The sequence below is a fragment of the Augochlora pura genome, chromosome 3 (genome assembly GCF_028453695.1).
Source record: "Augochlora pura isolate Apur16 chromosome 3, APUR_v2.2.1, whole genome shotgun sequence".
Lineage (NCBI taxonomy): Eukaryota > Metazoa > Arthropoda > Insecta > Hymenoptera > Halictidae > Augochlora > Augochlora pura.
Window position 1 is genome coordinate 11352458 of NC_135774.1, and position 16718 is coordinate 11369175.

General features: G+C 38.4%; 2 protein-coding genes across 2 annotated transcripts in view; one reads left to right on the forward strand and one right to left on the reverse strand.

Moving 5' to 3' along the window:
- The window catches only part of LOC144478837 (neuropeptide CCHamide-2 receptor-like), a 175203-nt gene that overhangs the window by 64757 nt on the left and 93728 nt on the right, over nucleotides 1-16718 (reverse strand). The window lies entirely within an intron of this gene.
- LOC144478779 (neuropeptide CCHamide-1 receptor-like) overlaps nucleotides 5262-16718 on the forward strand; it is a 53963-nt gene continuing 42506 nt past the window's right edge. Inside the window, exon 1 of the mRNA XM_078197026.1 lies at nucleotides 5262-5473. The gene's annotated coding sequence lies outside the window, so the exon portion shown is untranslated. The remainder of the gene's footprint in view (nucleotides 5474-16718) is intronic.

Consider the following 16718-nt stretch of genomic DNA (forward strand, 5'->3'; position numbering starts at 1 on the left):
ATGTCCTTAATATTTTCCTAGGGCCAGATAATTTTTGTTTCTTGTATTGTCTTTATTTCCGTTTTTAGACTGTGATAATAGAAAAATTCAATTTGATTTCGATTTAGAGGAAATTAACCCTTTGACTCTGAGGCACCACTAAAATTGTTACAGCACGTGCCAAAATAATTTTTATATTTTGAAAATTATTAGAAGAATAACTGTTGTTGCATCAGTTAAAAGATTTAATTTCATATGCATAAAATACATTTTGTCATATAAAATGGAAATGCTATATGTTAGAAAAGTTATTAGGTTGGTGCATATGAAATGTTGGATGTTTATGTAAATATATAAAACTGTATATCTTTTTTCAAAAGCTGTTGATTTAATCAAAATATGCCCCGTCTGCTTTACTACACACTTTTCAACAAGATATCAACACAGAAATGCCAGTCTTAAACAAATTCTGATCTTTCGAATTAATAAACTCTGATATAGAATATTTCAGAGTGTCTTCATTTATGTACTATTTAGCCCGTAAAAGCTCGGGCAGATTTCGAGCAGTTTTAGGACAATGTTGCCATTACACGTTGTTCGGCTGAAGAAAGTGACAGCGACCTGTCATAAATAATGTCGGGATTAAGAGAAATAGAATGAACCCCAGCATGAAAAACGTAAACACTTGAGTTTTTCTTCTCTGACGTCAGGTCTCCTACGTTGCCAGTAGGTTCGCCCTCGGCGCGTAGCTGTTCCATTACCCACCGCGCGAAGCATGTTGAACAGCTCTGAATTGTACGATTCCAAATTGAGACTAGTCACAACAATAATCACGCGCTCGCATTTTACCGCATTTTCGTAACTTCCCCACTACCTCTCGGACATTAGAGACTATTAACCCTTTGTGCTCGAAGCTACTGCCACTGGAAATCTGAAATAAATCTTCTATATTTTATAAAATTTTATATTTTACTTCATTTAATTTCGCAATTGTTTTGTACGACGTATGCGTGGTTTTTGTGGGCTAAACAGTATGTAAATGAAGACAGTCTGAAAAATTCCATACTACAGTTTATTGATCCGAAAAATCAGAATTTCTTGAAGACAGACATCTATGAATTAAACTCGCGTTGCGAAAAGTGTATTGAAACAAATGGGGCACATTTTGATTAAATTAATAGCTTTTGAAAAAAGATATGCAGTTTTATGTACTCGCTTAGAAATCCGACATTTCGTATGCACCAACCTAATATTATAGAATCACGGTTAAAATGGCTTCGAGTGCAAAGAGTTAATAATATTTATAATTAGTAGATCGTACATGGAAACTTCGTCACGAGTCTGTCCGGTAATTATATTATAATGCAAGGGGTTAACAGAAACGTTCTCCGATTCTTTCAACCCTCACGAGCCTGGATTTATTCACCGGATAAGCCAGTCGTGTATCGATATCGTAGACCGCGGCCCGAGTTCGTCGAGTTCGAGCGTTATCGATATTTGATCACAGGAATCGCTCAAGCATTCCACGAAGACAGAGGTTCCGGTACCAAGCGACGAATTATTAACGGGGAAGCCGTCCCCCGAAAGAAATTGAACAGGAATATTTCTGGGATGTTTTCTTGCCACGGCCCGTGGAAGATTTATCGAGCCGAACTCTTTTCCTAGGTCGCGGAGGCGGCGGATAGAAATTCTAAGGGGATTTCCAGCGAACTTTTACACCGGCCGAGAGATGTATCATCTCGCGGTGACCGCGGACAATCTGTACGGAGCAGATTCATGGAGCTTTTAATCCTGCCGCGGCGACCTAACGAACCATTATGAGACGCGTTCTTTCCTGCTGGAATTCCACGGGCAGCAACAATGTACGTTGTTAATGCTTATCATAGTCTCTTTCATGCATTCCAGTTTATCCCGCGGCACCGAATAAAACACCGCCGCGGCGACACCGGTATTCCGTAAGACCGCCCGGCCATCGCTGCGAGGCCCCATGGAATTATTCTAATACGCCACCCTCAATTCGCATACTCGCGAGACTTAGGCTGTTCCTTATTTCCTGGCTTTTGATCTTTTCGATGATTGTCTTCGTTAATGGCAATATACAGGGACTAAGGTGTCTATTATTGTGCTATTCTTTGGTTACTGTGTCTTAATGGCAAGTTAACTTGTACTTATACAAAATAATATTATTAGTTATTATTAAAGTTTCGGATGTCACATTAATGAACATGGTAATTGACACATTTATTCATAGAGTAAAATAGAAATTTATAGTATATAGATAGACATTTATATTTCTTTTTAATAATTTAAATGAGTCGACAGTGACAAAATAATATTTTCAATTTACTTAAAAAAGCTCTTACTATTTTGTATTTAATTTACTTATTTTTGTTACGAACGTATCAAATCCGCATGGTAACCAATAATTTCGAGATCAAAAATGATCTGAAAACAACTCCCATATTTTCAATAAATCATAAACGAAATAATTAAAAAAAAAATACCAACGATTTAGTGCTCTTTTCGAGAATCATTTCGCTCGCAGATTTTGCGAAGGTATCGCGCTTACTCTAATCTCGTTACGATGGCGCAATCCAAAAATTTGTACATACAAATTGCGCGTTACAGGCGCGGAAATAAATCAGCGGGCTGCTATTCCCGTAGCATTTAAATGACATTCTTCTGGAAAGAACGGAATCAACTGTACATTGTTGCCGCGCGTTGTAATCATAAATGAACGGTGGAAACAAATTAGGCAATGCACGGCGCGAAATGGTTTCGAACCATTAACACAATAGAAACGGGAAACACATCGCCGGGACAACGCGTTCACCGATACCCGACACGGAAATACAATTTTTATCGATCGCCGGGCGCACCGACGCTTTGGAAAATCAATTATTAAACGACGTGCTGGAAAAATGTGCCAGGTCTATCGTCAATTCACGACAGAATCACATTAGGGCTACTGCGGTTCTCTAAGAGAAAAAATATGAGTTGTGCTGGTAGTCAGAATATATTCGAATTTGTTTAGTTTAATAGAAAAACTCTGCTGGCTGCTCTGTGAAATTTAAAGCAGCTATAAATCATTTGAATTAATGTTTCGACGTGTTTATCTAAAAAGAGATTACATGCAATTTCGATAGGAAATTTTTATTTTAATATATTTACTGTTATTAGTTATTTTATTTTAATATGTTCACTATTTTTATTTATTTTATTTTAATATATTTACTATTTTTATTTATTTTATTTTAATATATTTGCTATTATTATTTATTTTATTTTAATATATTTACTGCTATTACTTATTTTATTTTAATATATTTACTGCTATTATTTATTTTATTTTAATATATTTACTATTATTACTTATTTCATTTTTATTATTATTATTATTTATTTTCACTGATATTTCGTGACTAACTCAATTGCATTATTAGTTATTAATGTAAACGATTAAAGTAAAATTGTAGATATACAATACACTAATAAAAGAATTTATATAGCTATATAAAAAAATATACTTATTAAGAAAAATCCAACCGAGCCTCAGAGGTTAAGCATCATGGCTTTCGCTAACATTACAAAATTGACTTTTAAATTTATTGAGATCGTCAATGAAAAAGTCAACGTTGCTAGAATAAGTATTACCCAAAGTGGAAATCCTATTCGATGGATCGATATACGGAAATCGTGACACATATTGCCGAGGTACAATAACTCGACCGGTTTTCGTGAGAAATATTTTACCATATTTTGAAGAATACATCGCTTCTCTTTCACTTGAATCGAGCCGTAAGAAAAGACGTTTATAAAACCTGATATCCTCTTAGATGGTGTAGACTACAGAATTTCTCACACCACGTATTGTATCTCGCGCATCGTGTCGGATGAAAGAGAGGCATGTATCTATTCTCTAAAATACGATACAATCGGCGATTCCGTACGGCATCATGCCGGGCAGCCTCAAGGTTACCCCTCAAGTGTATTTGACGAATGAGGCTCGTCATGCACTTGTTTCACCTAAGTGCAAGATGACGAGTGTAACACGTTGCTCGAGCGAAGACGAGCGTATTTAACGTGTACATTCTTGTTCGTTTCGGAGTTGTTTGTAACAGTTGCTACAGGAGAAACAACTACATCGTATAGGTGAGCTTTGTACGACCAAAAATTTTCCCGAAAAGTTGGTACCCATATAGTTAAAAGAGTTACAATTATTCGAACCCTTTTTTAATACACTTTGAAATTGATTTTCCGAAAAATGCTACAAAAAATGCTCCGAAAAAATCTGTAAAACTTAAATGGAGAATATTTGTTTCGTTCAAAAATATACAGTGTAAAAATGGTGAATTGTTAGTAGAATATTTAAGGATCACGTCACCGCATTTTTAAAACAATGATATTTAACTTTACACTTTTATCAATAAATATTGAAATCAATTTCCACAGATTTCTATACATTCTTCGAAAAATCCACAGTCTAAAAATGCGTCCACAATATTAATATAAAGTTATGTCTGATGATATTATTTTAAGTTCACATTCTTGATAAATTCTTCAAAAATGGTATTTATAAATTGTAAACACACTGGCAAGAGGGTGTATATAAAGACGGAAACTGTATAGTACAAGAAACATTATTAAATGCATATAAAATTTATCAAACACAGACAGAACTTCCCGGTAGATCTAATATAAAATAATATAAAAATTTAATTACATCCTCAAAAGAGTTCTATTTAATAGCTATTTAATAACACCGACATACTAGTATTTAATAACACCAATATAATACTATTTAATAACACCAATATAATACTATTTAATAACACCAATATAATGCTATTTAGTAGCACCGATAAAATACTTCGAAATTACTCTTCCACAAACTTTCCAATCGCTTCTCCAAAAATATCTGGATCGAACGATATCCGAAGTTCGAGAGCTATTTAAATGAACGAGTTCGGATCACTTAAAACCATCAGCCCTAAATCTAGCCCGATTAAGGGTGTTCCTCAGGCCGGGGATCGGTAGCCCGTCGAATGCTAATGCCTCTGAAATTGCCGGTTGTCGAAGACGGGTAATAAAATGTCGGAGGTAGGTCAGGGATCACACGTGGTCAGACAGCGAGATCGAAATTAAAGGATCGTGGATCCAGGGGGCCGGCGGCGGCACGCTATGCGACTCGATCGGGGGGGTAGGTGGGGGTGAGAGTTCGCAGGTCGCTCATTCCCGCGTGGGTAGAGCAACCTTCGGCAGTAGTATCGCGGTGACGAGCAGACGCGGTCGTCTCCTTCCTCTCTCGCCGATCTTCGCTCTCTTTCGTCGGTCAAAACTTCTCCGAACCGTGAAAAAAAAACATCGCGCAGCTCCCCCCGATCCCCGTCTTCGTCGTCCAGCACCACGGATTCGCGGCGACCCCGGTGATCCGCAGTGACACGAAACATCTTTCTTGCCTGGAGGAACGCCGCCAAGTGACTTCGGAGACCTCGTAAGTTTCAAGCTGAAAGTTCGTTTTGTCAGTGGCGTGCGGGAAGTTGATCGATGGGGCTCGATCGTTCCGCGACGATAAAGATTTCTGCTCGGAGAACCGATCTATTTTTCCCCCTCCCGGAACCATCTGAAGTGGGCTGTCCGATTTTATTTTCTCAGTTCGCGACAGTTCACGACAATTTCAGCGACGACGATTTACTGGATTAATCTTCATTAAGAAAGTGTACGAGTTTCGTAATAATTGCGAATGAGATATCGTTTTGAAGAAGCAATCGTAAGTAATTCGCCTTGAACAGCAATGATTTAGCTCCGAATGGCGACACGGTGGAAAATGATTCCGCTACGCAACTCGGCGCGATAAATACCGGCGCGCGATTTTATTCCGCATTAATTCTCGCGCACCGATCAATTCGTTTGAAAAACGCCGGTTGATATTTTACCGCACTTTTACCGCAGCCGCGGGATTTATTCGACGCTAAGAATTTTGTATACAATCCCGTTTCGCCGCGAATAAGCTGATTCCAATAATTGCATGTTATACTTTGGATTGAATTCCGTTCGCGTAACACCGGCGCCAAAACCGCTTTCGCGAATAGAACCGCGAGGATTCATTTTTATCGTAACAATAATCCCGCGGACGCTGCGACGCTCGTGTAAATAATCCGCCCCGTCGCTAAGGAGTATTTACAGCCTGCCCCGTTAATAATTACAAGTTCCATCTGTTTCTGCAAAAATTGGCGCCGCGACGCAAACGATCCCCGCCGTGTTACATGTCCCGCCGCGTATCTCTCTATTCATTATGCCATTTAAAATTAATCGAACACGGATGGGTTGGGTCGACCAATATTAATAATATATCCTTGGTCCCCGTTCCGCCTTTTCGGGCCGGCAAAATTAATTTGTTCGCCGTTCCGGCCTCGATGAAATAATTCATTAAGGCACTTTGGATTCTTCCGTACCATTGGTAAGCGGATTACTATGCCGAGATTAAACAATCCCATTACAGACAAAAATCTGTTCAGGTAACTGTGCAAAAATTCATGAGCAGGCCGTGTTCCGTTACTTGAATGCCAAATTCGTGTAACGTAAATGATCCGTGCTGGCGGACCGTATGAAATTAATTTTATTCAAGCGGCATTCGCAAATAAATCTATTTCCGCAAACAAACATGTCCCGCTTGTTAGATGAATTATTAAGTTTTCCATGCTCCGCGCAACTTTGCAGTCACATGTGCCGATTTATCATCGCGCCTGGAAATGTCTTTTGTTCTCTATTGTTCCACTTTTGTCGGCGAGATGATTTTGCATCTTGATTTTGGTAGCTTAACTCGCGGTGATTCAATTTTATTCAAAATGATAAATTTATCGTTGATTTATACGCATCCCGAAGGTCTTGAGTTATGTAAATTATTTTACATAAATTATTTTACATAAATTGTTATACGCAATTGCAGCTTTCGCAAATACCTTTCGTCGCCGAAATTCTGCTTTTAATATATTTTAAATAACCCGAACCGGGGAACGTCTTTCTCGCAACGTAATAATTCGCTCAACGGCGTGGCAGATTTATCTTCCTGAAATATGCTAACATGCTCTGGGAAAACTTTTCTTTAACGCTCCGACGGATCAGTTTGTTCAAGTAAAGTACGAGAGATCTATTTACATCCACAAGGAACGTTATTCTACTCTTGAGTCAATTGTTAGTGCCATTCAATATTATTATACTCGTATTATTCTAATTTATTTTAGAATATTGAAGACAGCTTTTTAATCTACAGATTACACAGAGGAAATTTAAAAACCATTCGCATCGACGAGTAACTTTATCCCATTGTTCGCTGAATTATCAACCTTCCAGATTTTATTACAACGCGCGCAACGAAACCGAACTTTTCGATCAACTGCTTCGTCGCTATAACGCGGCTTCTCACGGATTATAAACACCCGAAATTAATTTGCGCGCGGGTAACGTTCGAAACGAATTGACCCGGCCAAACAGATCATCCGGAAAAGTCGAGGATGAAGAGGCAGAGACAAATTGGTCTATCCGGTAACCGAAATTGTACGCCGCAGGGGTTCGGTAAATGGCGTATCCATCGTCGGAATGACGGATTATCCTTGACGGCTAAAAATCTAGGTGTAACGGAACGCGTAGCCGCAGCGCTACGGCGGCTGGTGACGGTGTGTTTGACTTCCGTTGCTCGATATTGCTTCCTCGGGTGCTGCTCACCTTGCCAGTCGGCGCGCAAATATTGATAGTATGGCCGGCACCGCTCCCGCTGCTCGCGTACGTCTCCTCTCTCCTCTTCCGATAGCGCGAACTTTCGCGCGCGATTTAGCCGATGCCGGCGCGGTTTACACGCTGTTACCGTGCCGCGGACACGAGTCCCCCGGCTGCTCCTCTATTAACAAGCTTTAAGGACGCCGCGTTGAACCGGGTCCATCGAAATTGCAGGATCGGTCGGGCCGACCTAATGCGATTGCTTTTAATTGGCGCGGCCGATTTAACGGTGCCGCCGCACGCCAACGGTCGAATCAGTTCGCGTAGTTTTGGCTGCCTTCGCTCGGCGCATTTAAATAGTATGCAAATCGGCCGGCTGCGGGGGCTATAAGGCCAGAGAGGACTGTTGTCGTTGCAGCGGTACAAGCTGGCCGCCGAACGTTGCAACAATGCCGGACGGGACGCGTAAAATCCGCAACTTCTGGACCAGTTTGGTCTTGACCCGGGATCTTCTACACGGGGATTCGCTGGCTCCAAAGTTAGTTAACAGTGCGACCGACGTGTCGACGGTTTCAAATATTGAATATAATTAATTCTCTGCGGGTCCAATTTATTGTATCAAATGTTTATTTGGAGGCTATTTGCAAGGTGTTTATTTTGATATTTCAATTGATACTTCATCTTATTTTGATATTTCAAATTAGTTGTATCAGACACTTTGTATAGCGAAAACGTGTACGTCATCCTGTGAAAGAAATTAAAATTATTTGTTCAATTTTGATTTATTAGCGCGTGACCTGAAAATTACACGAGTCCATAGAGGATTAAAATATAATAATAATTCCTCTAATGAGACGAGATAGTGTTTCTTGTCTGTTGCAATTTACTTTCATGTCCTGATTTTGGTATTAAGTTGAACAATATAGGAGAGGTTCGTAGTAAGTAATAACTAGTAACTGGACCTTAGATTTTATGCAATTATGATAAGAACAAGTGGGAACAATTTAAAACAGTGGTTAAATTATAATAGTAGAAAAGTATCGATGCAATTTTATATTTTCAAATAAAATCCGCAGATCAATAATAACGCTGATATTTAAAACTTTATGCATGGAATTTTCTTGATTAGTTTGCCTCCACAATTTACCTCGTAAAACAAGGCAATGTTGAAAAATGAACTTTCACATTATACCAAATAATTACTTCATCCAATTACGCGTCGCATCGTGTTAACATTTTTTCCAACGAGTCACCTTGACAACCATACAAAATTACAACAATTATTTTTGCCTCGTAACAAAGCTTGATTAGCTTAGTTTAGAGAAGATCTTAATCGCACGAGCGTTGGCGTATTTTTTTAAACGCATATAATGGACGCAGAACAACGCGCGCATTTTTATTGTTTGGATAAAAGAGTCACGGTTTTTTTTTTTTATAACTAGCCTGTCGAAAGCAGGTTGCTCAGCTCCGTCGGTTGATATTTATTTTTAACGACGTGATAAAGCGTTTTTTTCTCAGACAAACCGGTGGAAAAATAAACGCATTTACAGATTTACCAAAAATACAAATAAAATGCAAGGAAAGATCATAACGGGAAGCGAAGGGTAAATATTCAAAATGCGGCGGAGGTAAAAGGACAAACAAACAGTGCGGCGGCTAACAAACATTTGTCTGTTTTTTTACGTTTTTCAAGGTAGCCCAAGTTGTACCGAGCTTGGGTCCGAGTTGATCCAAGCGTGAGCTGAGGTACTCGGAGGATTATCAGATCAGTCTATCGCATGCGAAACGAATATGTTGAGATAGAAAAAGGAAGCACCGTTTCCATAAAGAACAATGAGTCGCGCAAAAGTAGGCGATAAAATAGACAATTTCGGTAGAAATTCAATTACACGCATTTAAAATATGCTACAGTAATATTAATAATATTAGGTGTACTGGAAAGTTCTATGTGTTCTTAAAAAGAATGAAAATAATAATTTTTGTATGTACTCAATATTTATTGTGTTATTATAATTATTTAATATAATCGTAATTTATGCTCTGCTGCCAGTGTGATGGTTATTTATGAATATTAATTTTGAGAAATATATGTCGCAAATAAAATGACATTAGCGGATATAATTTTCTAGTAGACTTAATATTTTGCAATATTGGTTTCAAGAAACTATAAATAAATTACTATAAATAGAAATATGAATAAATTCCTTGAAAATATATCCTTACAATTTCAATAATGATAAATTCAAAAAATTGAAACTCTTCACAGCAAATCCCATAAACCTTACTATTAATTATTACAATTAGTAATTTTTAAATTAGCTTCTTATTTTACAGTTTAGTTTTCCATAATAAATATACAATAAAACTTCACACGATCCATTAAGTTCAATAGATAAACTACCCTAAGCTTAAATGAAGTATAAAATATACCATCGACAATATATCAAGAAAACAGATGAATAAAATAACAAATAATCGTAGTACAGTTATAGTTCTCTCAGAAAATAAATAAAATTTGTCAAAGGCATAATGGGACAATGGATTAATCGGGATAAAAGCATTAACTCTTTCGTCGATTTCGAGCAAACGTCGCCGTGTTGCGGAGCGCTGTCGCAGCCGCGGGCAGCAATGTCAGAGCGCATTCCGTCAAACAGGATGCAATTAGGAAGCGCGGAAATTGAATTTGAAAAATCTCCAAAGCAGGCGTCGCGCGGCAGTGCGTTTTTGTGAAGTCCAATTAGTCCCCGCCGCTTGTTTGCCTCGTTAACTCGCGCCGCGGCATTGGTATCCTCGCGGAAAAACTTGGACGGGTGATCCAGCTGTTTTATTAAACCTCCGCGTGTTAATTCACGTTGCGAAAATTGCATACAAGTATATTAATCGTAACTATACGTGTATATCATATAAATATAATATAAATATTGTAACATAAAATATATATGTTAGTTTATTAAATAATATAATATAAAATGTATATATGTTAGTTTATTAAAAATATAACATAAAATATATATATATATATATATATATATATATATTAGTCTACTGAAAATATAACATAAAATATCAATGTATTAGTCTACTAAAATACTGTCTGCGAAATGAAAGAATATAATCAATTTTCCGTACATTTAATACTATTTATTATACAATTTAATTTCGTTAGAAATATATGTATTTAAAATATTTATAAATATATTTAAATTCGTTAGAAAGATATACGTCTCAAATGAGCCATTCATACTTATTAAAACTGAATATGACATTGTCCAATAGAACTCTCCGGTAGACTTAATATACACAAACACATATATGTATATATATGTATACATTTATATATACATATATACATGTATATATATTTTTTTTTTTTTTTTTCAATAATTCACACGAGCATCGGGCAGCGTTTAAATCGGTCAGTTATTTGCCCGATTGGCAAATGCGATTCAAATATTGTGCGGCCGAGCGGGTTATTCGAGAGACGTTATACAGAGAGAGACTGATTTTTGGATTTCATAAGCGGACCGTGCCTTTTCCGTCGCCGCTGCGCGTCGCAGTCGCATTCAACTTTATTATTTTTCCTCCGGGGACGATGATAGTGTAATGAAAACTCTTTTTCGGTGTATTAACTCCCCGGTGGCATTATCCCTCCGCGCTTTTGTGAAAGCCGGTCGACTTTCTTTTTTCATCAGCCGTGATGCGAGAAATTGGAAATGCCCGCTCGTAAAGGATCTCGCGAATTAATCATTGCCAGCCGGCGTCATTCTCTGCGAAGCGCATTCCTCTAGCCTTTTAAAATATTTCGCGACACAGCGGAGAGAAGCTCGTCCAACGGTTTATCTTTTTTATATCATCGCGCTAAAATATTCTGTTATCTACAAAATTTCATTCGACTTCTTCGCTAAACTGTGATGCGCTTCATTGTGATGATATGATTAAGTTCGGATACCAGAATACTGTAAAACTAAATGTTCGGATAAGGGAATTTTTACTATATTTTGTCGCATCGAGAAGACATCGATAAGAAGCATAATTATCATTATTAATCGCTTTGTGTAGGTAAATTCAATCTCAAATCATTCATTCGTTCGCACACGGAATTTAACCCTTTGCGCTCGAAATTATTTTAATTGTAAAACTAAAATGACATTTCTGGCTTATAGTAATGTCATTTTACATGTCAAAGTGCATTTTATGCACATGAATTTGTATGAAATGATTTTTGTCACTCGTACCAAGAATTTCATCTTTAACCATCTTTTAAATACAAACCTCGTTAATATAAAAATTATTTTCGAACGTGACGGAACAATTATAACAGCACCTAGGTGTCACCACTCGCGTACAAAGGGTCAAAAGAAAATCCAGCCGCCTGCACGGTCGCCGTAGTTACGAATTCCGGAAGTGGAAAACGACAAACGGAGTAAAACAGCGTCCGCTGGAAAACGAAGTTAGCTCTTCGACGAGACAGTATCATCGATCGGAACAATAAAATGCTTCAGCGACGAGCAACGAGGACCCCATCGATTTTATTTAACCAAGAAGAAACGCTGCCGGAGACTCGGGAGCAATTAGTGCAAGAGAGCGCGTTACACAATTATTTTCCAGTCGGGCAAAATAATTAAGAGCAGCCGCCCTTAGATACCCGCACGCAGGTGAAAAGCATCGCGAGGATCTGTAATAACCGAGTTGCAGGGTCAATAACAATTACGAAATTATCGAGCACTCGTTATCGCGTTCAGCTCGCGAACCGATGTTCGAATCGTCGCGATGCTTAAGGCTAGATTAGCTCGTATTTTTTCGCGTCTTCGTTCTTCTTTATCTGCCTCGTGCACCTTTCGCCGGCAACTTCTCGCAGAAACACCCGACGAAATATCGGCGAAGATGAAGCAGTCGCAGTCGACTTCGATGAATCTCGCTCGAGTTACGCCGACAGATATATTAAAGCGAGAAGACGCGCTCCGGTTGGGTGCGGTTTTAATTTCTTATCAGAGGTCCGTTCCCCGGGAATTTCGCCGCTGGAGAACAAACTGACGACGCCGAGAAGCGACGGAAGGCGGTGTCCGGCTGCGGAAGTTTCATTTCCCAGCGAAAACTGCGGGCTCGACTATTTTTAGCGCGGCGATCAACGACGATCGGGCAGAAACGCGGGACCGGAAGACGACGGTCGCGTTAAAACGCGTCTGGCAGGCTGTTCGTTGAACCACCTTATATTTGGTCGTTCTGTAAATTTAGGCCGCGATTATGTTTCTATTCCTTGCGAGATTGAGCCGATTTGAGTTGCTTTTACACAGGAACGAGATTGATTAGAGCAGACTTTTATTATAAAATATAATTAATTGAGAACGATGGATATAAAAGAAAATATTAACCCCTTGCTAAATATAAATATTATTAATTTCTTTCAAGTCGAAACTAAATTTAAGTCTCCTGTTATCAAAGTAAAGAAGAGAAAGTAAATGACAATACAAGAAATAGAAATTGTCCAGTCCTATTTAAGAAAGTATTAAGAATAGATATTTGCTAATTAACACAGCATGAAATGAATCATAGTGCAAGGGGTTAATATCTACGAAGAAACAATCTACAGACTTAGAAGAGTCTATTAATGTTTGAAAATAGTATTAATAATAATAAATAGTCGGTCGCGAGGATCCTAATTCGTGGATCACTGACAGCTGTTGACTGAATCAGCTGATCACTGGAATTTAAAATAATAATAGGGAGATTAAAATAATTAAAAAATTACGATAAATTATCATGGAAAGAATTCTGTTTCCTTTTGCAATCGCAATGAACGACTGTCATCTTCCACAGAAATGCAAAGAATGACTGTGGTTCGTTTAGCGTTGACGCTCATCGACGTCTGCTCGACGACGTCTACTCGACGACGACCTCGTCTTCGACTGCGATTTCGACAGCGACTTCGACTCAAGAAATTCGAGGGAGGAAAACCCCGACGAGAGAGCCCGGGTCAGATTCTAGATTGGCTATTCTTCTCCGTAGATTATTCTTGCAGAGTTTCGAACTCGAGTCGGAGTTGCTCTAAATTGAAGAGTAAATAAAACTGGATGTACAACCGGGGCGATAGGTCGATTCCCAACTTCGCTCTCAATTGCCCTCGTAATATATGCTCTCCCATCTATTCGTCACGAGCGCACACAGAGCACACCATAAAACCAAACAAGTCCTCTTCAAACTAACTAACACCGGTACCCGCGGACTCCGGCACCGCCGCCGTCAAGTTATTTCTACAGTTTAACATGCCTCCTAAGCCCGCCACGCTGACTACTTGGCACGAAAATTTCATCATACACCATGGAGAAGCCACCGGAGGGAACGTAATTAACCCCTCTATGACTGATTTCACTTGGCGGCCCTGATTTTTAGCGGTCTCGTCAAGCTTTATTAAATTAGCGGTATATGAAGAGTTGATGTTCAAATTGCTGGCATTTCGGCAGGAAAGATCGTACGACCATGAATCTTAGCTCATTTTGAAGCTTGAAATTTCTACTCTTAAGCTGTATTAATTATTTTTATCCAAGATTGTTTTTAATGATATAGCAGGTGGAAAACTGAAGATATCTTTTGCTTTAAGAATGCATAAAATTAAGGTGGCGATAATGACAGACAAAAATTATTTTCGTGACGATATTCTATATGTTTTTCAAGATTGAAGTGTCCTCTTTAAAAGGACTACTCGAATTTTTATCTACGATTATTTTTGGTCGTTTTATCGAGCTTTGAATGGAGGGTGTTATGGCAAGGTTGCTGCGACGTAAAATACGCCTCGAGGATATCACGTGTAAAACATAACCACCGTTCCTCTTTTATAAATCGGCTTAAAAAAAATCGTAGGTGATGTTCAAGAACTTGCTTGTAAAGGGGAGGCTTTGCTCTTCAAATTTATGTTGGTTTTAGTAACAGAAAAAATGTTTTACAGATTTTAGAGATACTGGCGTTAGCAATAAATTTACGAGAAAGTATGTCATCATTTTCTCATTTTCTGCTTTATGCAAAAATATCTTGGAATAAAATGAATGAAAGTGTATAAAAATTGCAGTTAACTTAACTTTTTGCAACCGTGTACGTACTAACAAATTAACGGTAATCAACTTCGATTCTGTTAACATATTTTCTACCATCGCATCAGTGATTTATTATAATAGACTGCGGGCGCAGTGCATTTATAACGAAGTATATTTAATGTAACACGATTGTAATGATAAATAATGGAAACATGATGAATTGACTCAGAACGAACGAATGAAATATTGATAACACAAACGATGATAGATAACAATTTCCATACGACGATATGTTACATTAATTGCATTCCAGGGTTCATCGATTATGCAGTAACTTTCTAACATATTTCAGCTATCAATAAAATTAAAAGAAACTAAAGTTATCAATGTTGATATGGTTATCATTTTAAACCTGTTGAACCTGTTAAAATAATTGTAGAAAGTAAAAGATGTACTTATGTTTATCTCGTACACCTTGCAATTAATGCAGATAAATTTTATTTAACACAATGGACCACAGTCTATTTATCGTTTATTAATTTCTTGTATGTTAATGGCTTATTTTCGTAAAAGAATAAATAATTAAATAAATAATTAATTTCGCTGCATACTTGAGTTTCTGGTCTCGAAGATTCAATTAAGAAAACTGTGAATTCGGATGCGGCAGAAAGCGGAGAAATTGAAGGTCGCCGTGGTTCAGAGGAATTAGACAATGATTACGAGCCGTCGAGACGCGTCGTCGACTCACGAGCTTTAAAATCCGACGGTGGCGAGGATACGTTAGCAGAGATCCTGGGAAACAATCTGCGTTCCATGACGGGAAAGTTTCGTGTTTACGGGCCATTCCGCGGCCGGAGCTCGCGGCTTCTGGCAGACTTGTTTTACAGCCGCGAGCGCGATTCCGAGGGCAGCCCCGGACTCGTAAAACGGCTGTCAGTCTTTATGCGCGCACCTGCCGCGGCTCGGAACAATCGTAACGCGATTCCGCCGGTGATGTCCGCGATGTTCCAATAGTTCGTCGTTTAGAAAGCTTCGGGTCGCGAGACACAGTCGCGTGGACGAAACCTGAAGCACGAAAGTTGAGAAGGGGAGTCATAGAAGACAGAAGTCGCGAAGTCGAAATTTACAAGACAAATGATAAAAGTCGCGAGGACGAGACATAAAAGATGAAAGTCGTGAAAACGAGAGCTAAAAGATGAAAGCCGTGAAGACGAGAGCTAAAAGATGAGAGCCGTGAAGACGAAACCTAAAAGACAAAATTTGCGAAAATGAAATCTAATAGATCAAATTTGAAAAAATGAAGCCAAAGAGGCAAAAGCCGCGAAGAGAAAACCTAAAAAACTATATTCGCGAAAATTAAATTTAAGAGGCAAAAGTCGCGAAGATGAAATATAAAAAACAAAAGTTGCGAAGACGAAACTTAAAATACTAAATTTGCGAATACCGAAAACTAAAAGACAAAAGTTGCGAAGACAGAACCTAAAATACCAAATTTTCCAAAATGAAACCTAAACGACAAAAGTGACGAAGATGAAACCTGAAAGACAAAAGTCGCAAAGACGAGACCTAAAAGACAATAGTTGCGAAGACAAAATCTACAAAATAAAAGTTGCAAAAACGCGATTTAAGAGATTGAATTCGTGAAAATGAAATCTAAAAAATCAAAGTCACGAAGTCGAGACCTAAAAGACCAAAGTCGCGAAGACGAGACCTAAAAGACAAGAACCGCGAAGACGAGACCAGGAAGACAAAAATCGCGGAGCCAAATGTTATTCCGTCTGAACGTGACGTCAATTTTACGAGTCGATGTACTGTGCATCGTTCTCTATCTCGCGCGATTCAAATGACAAACGGGAACACGGTAATTCGGCAACAGAGACACGAATAAAATAAAATCACGGCAATTAAGAGATATTGCAGTCGAAGCATCGTGCGTTGTCTACTTGTCGAAAAATTCCGACGGTCCTCGCAACGAATCCCTTTGAGCCGCGAATA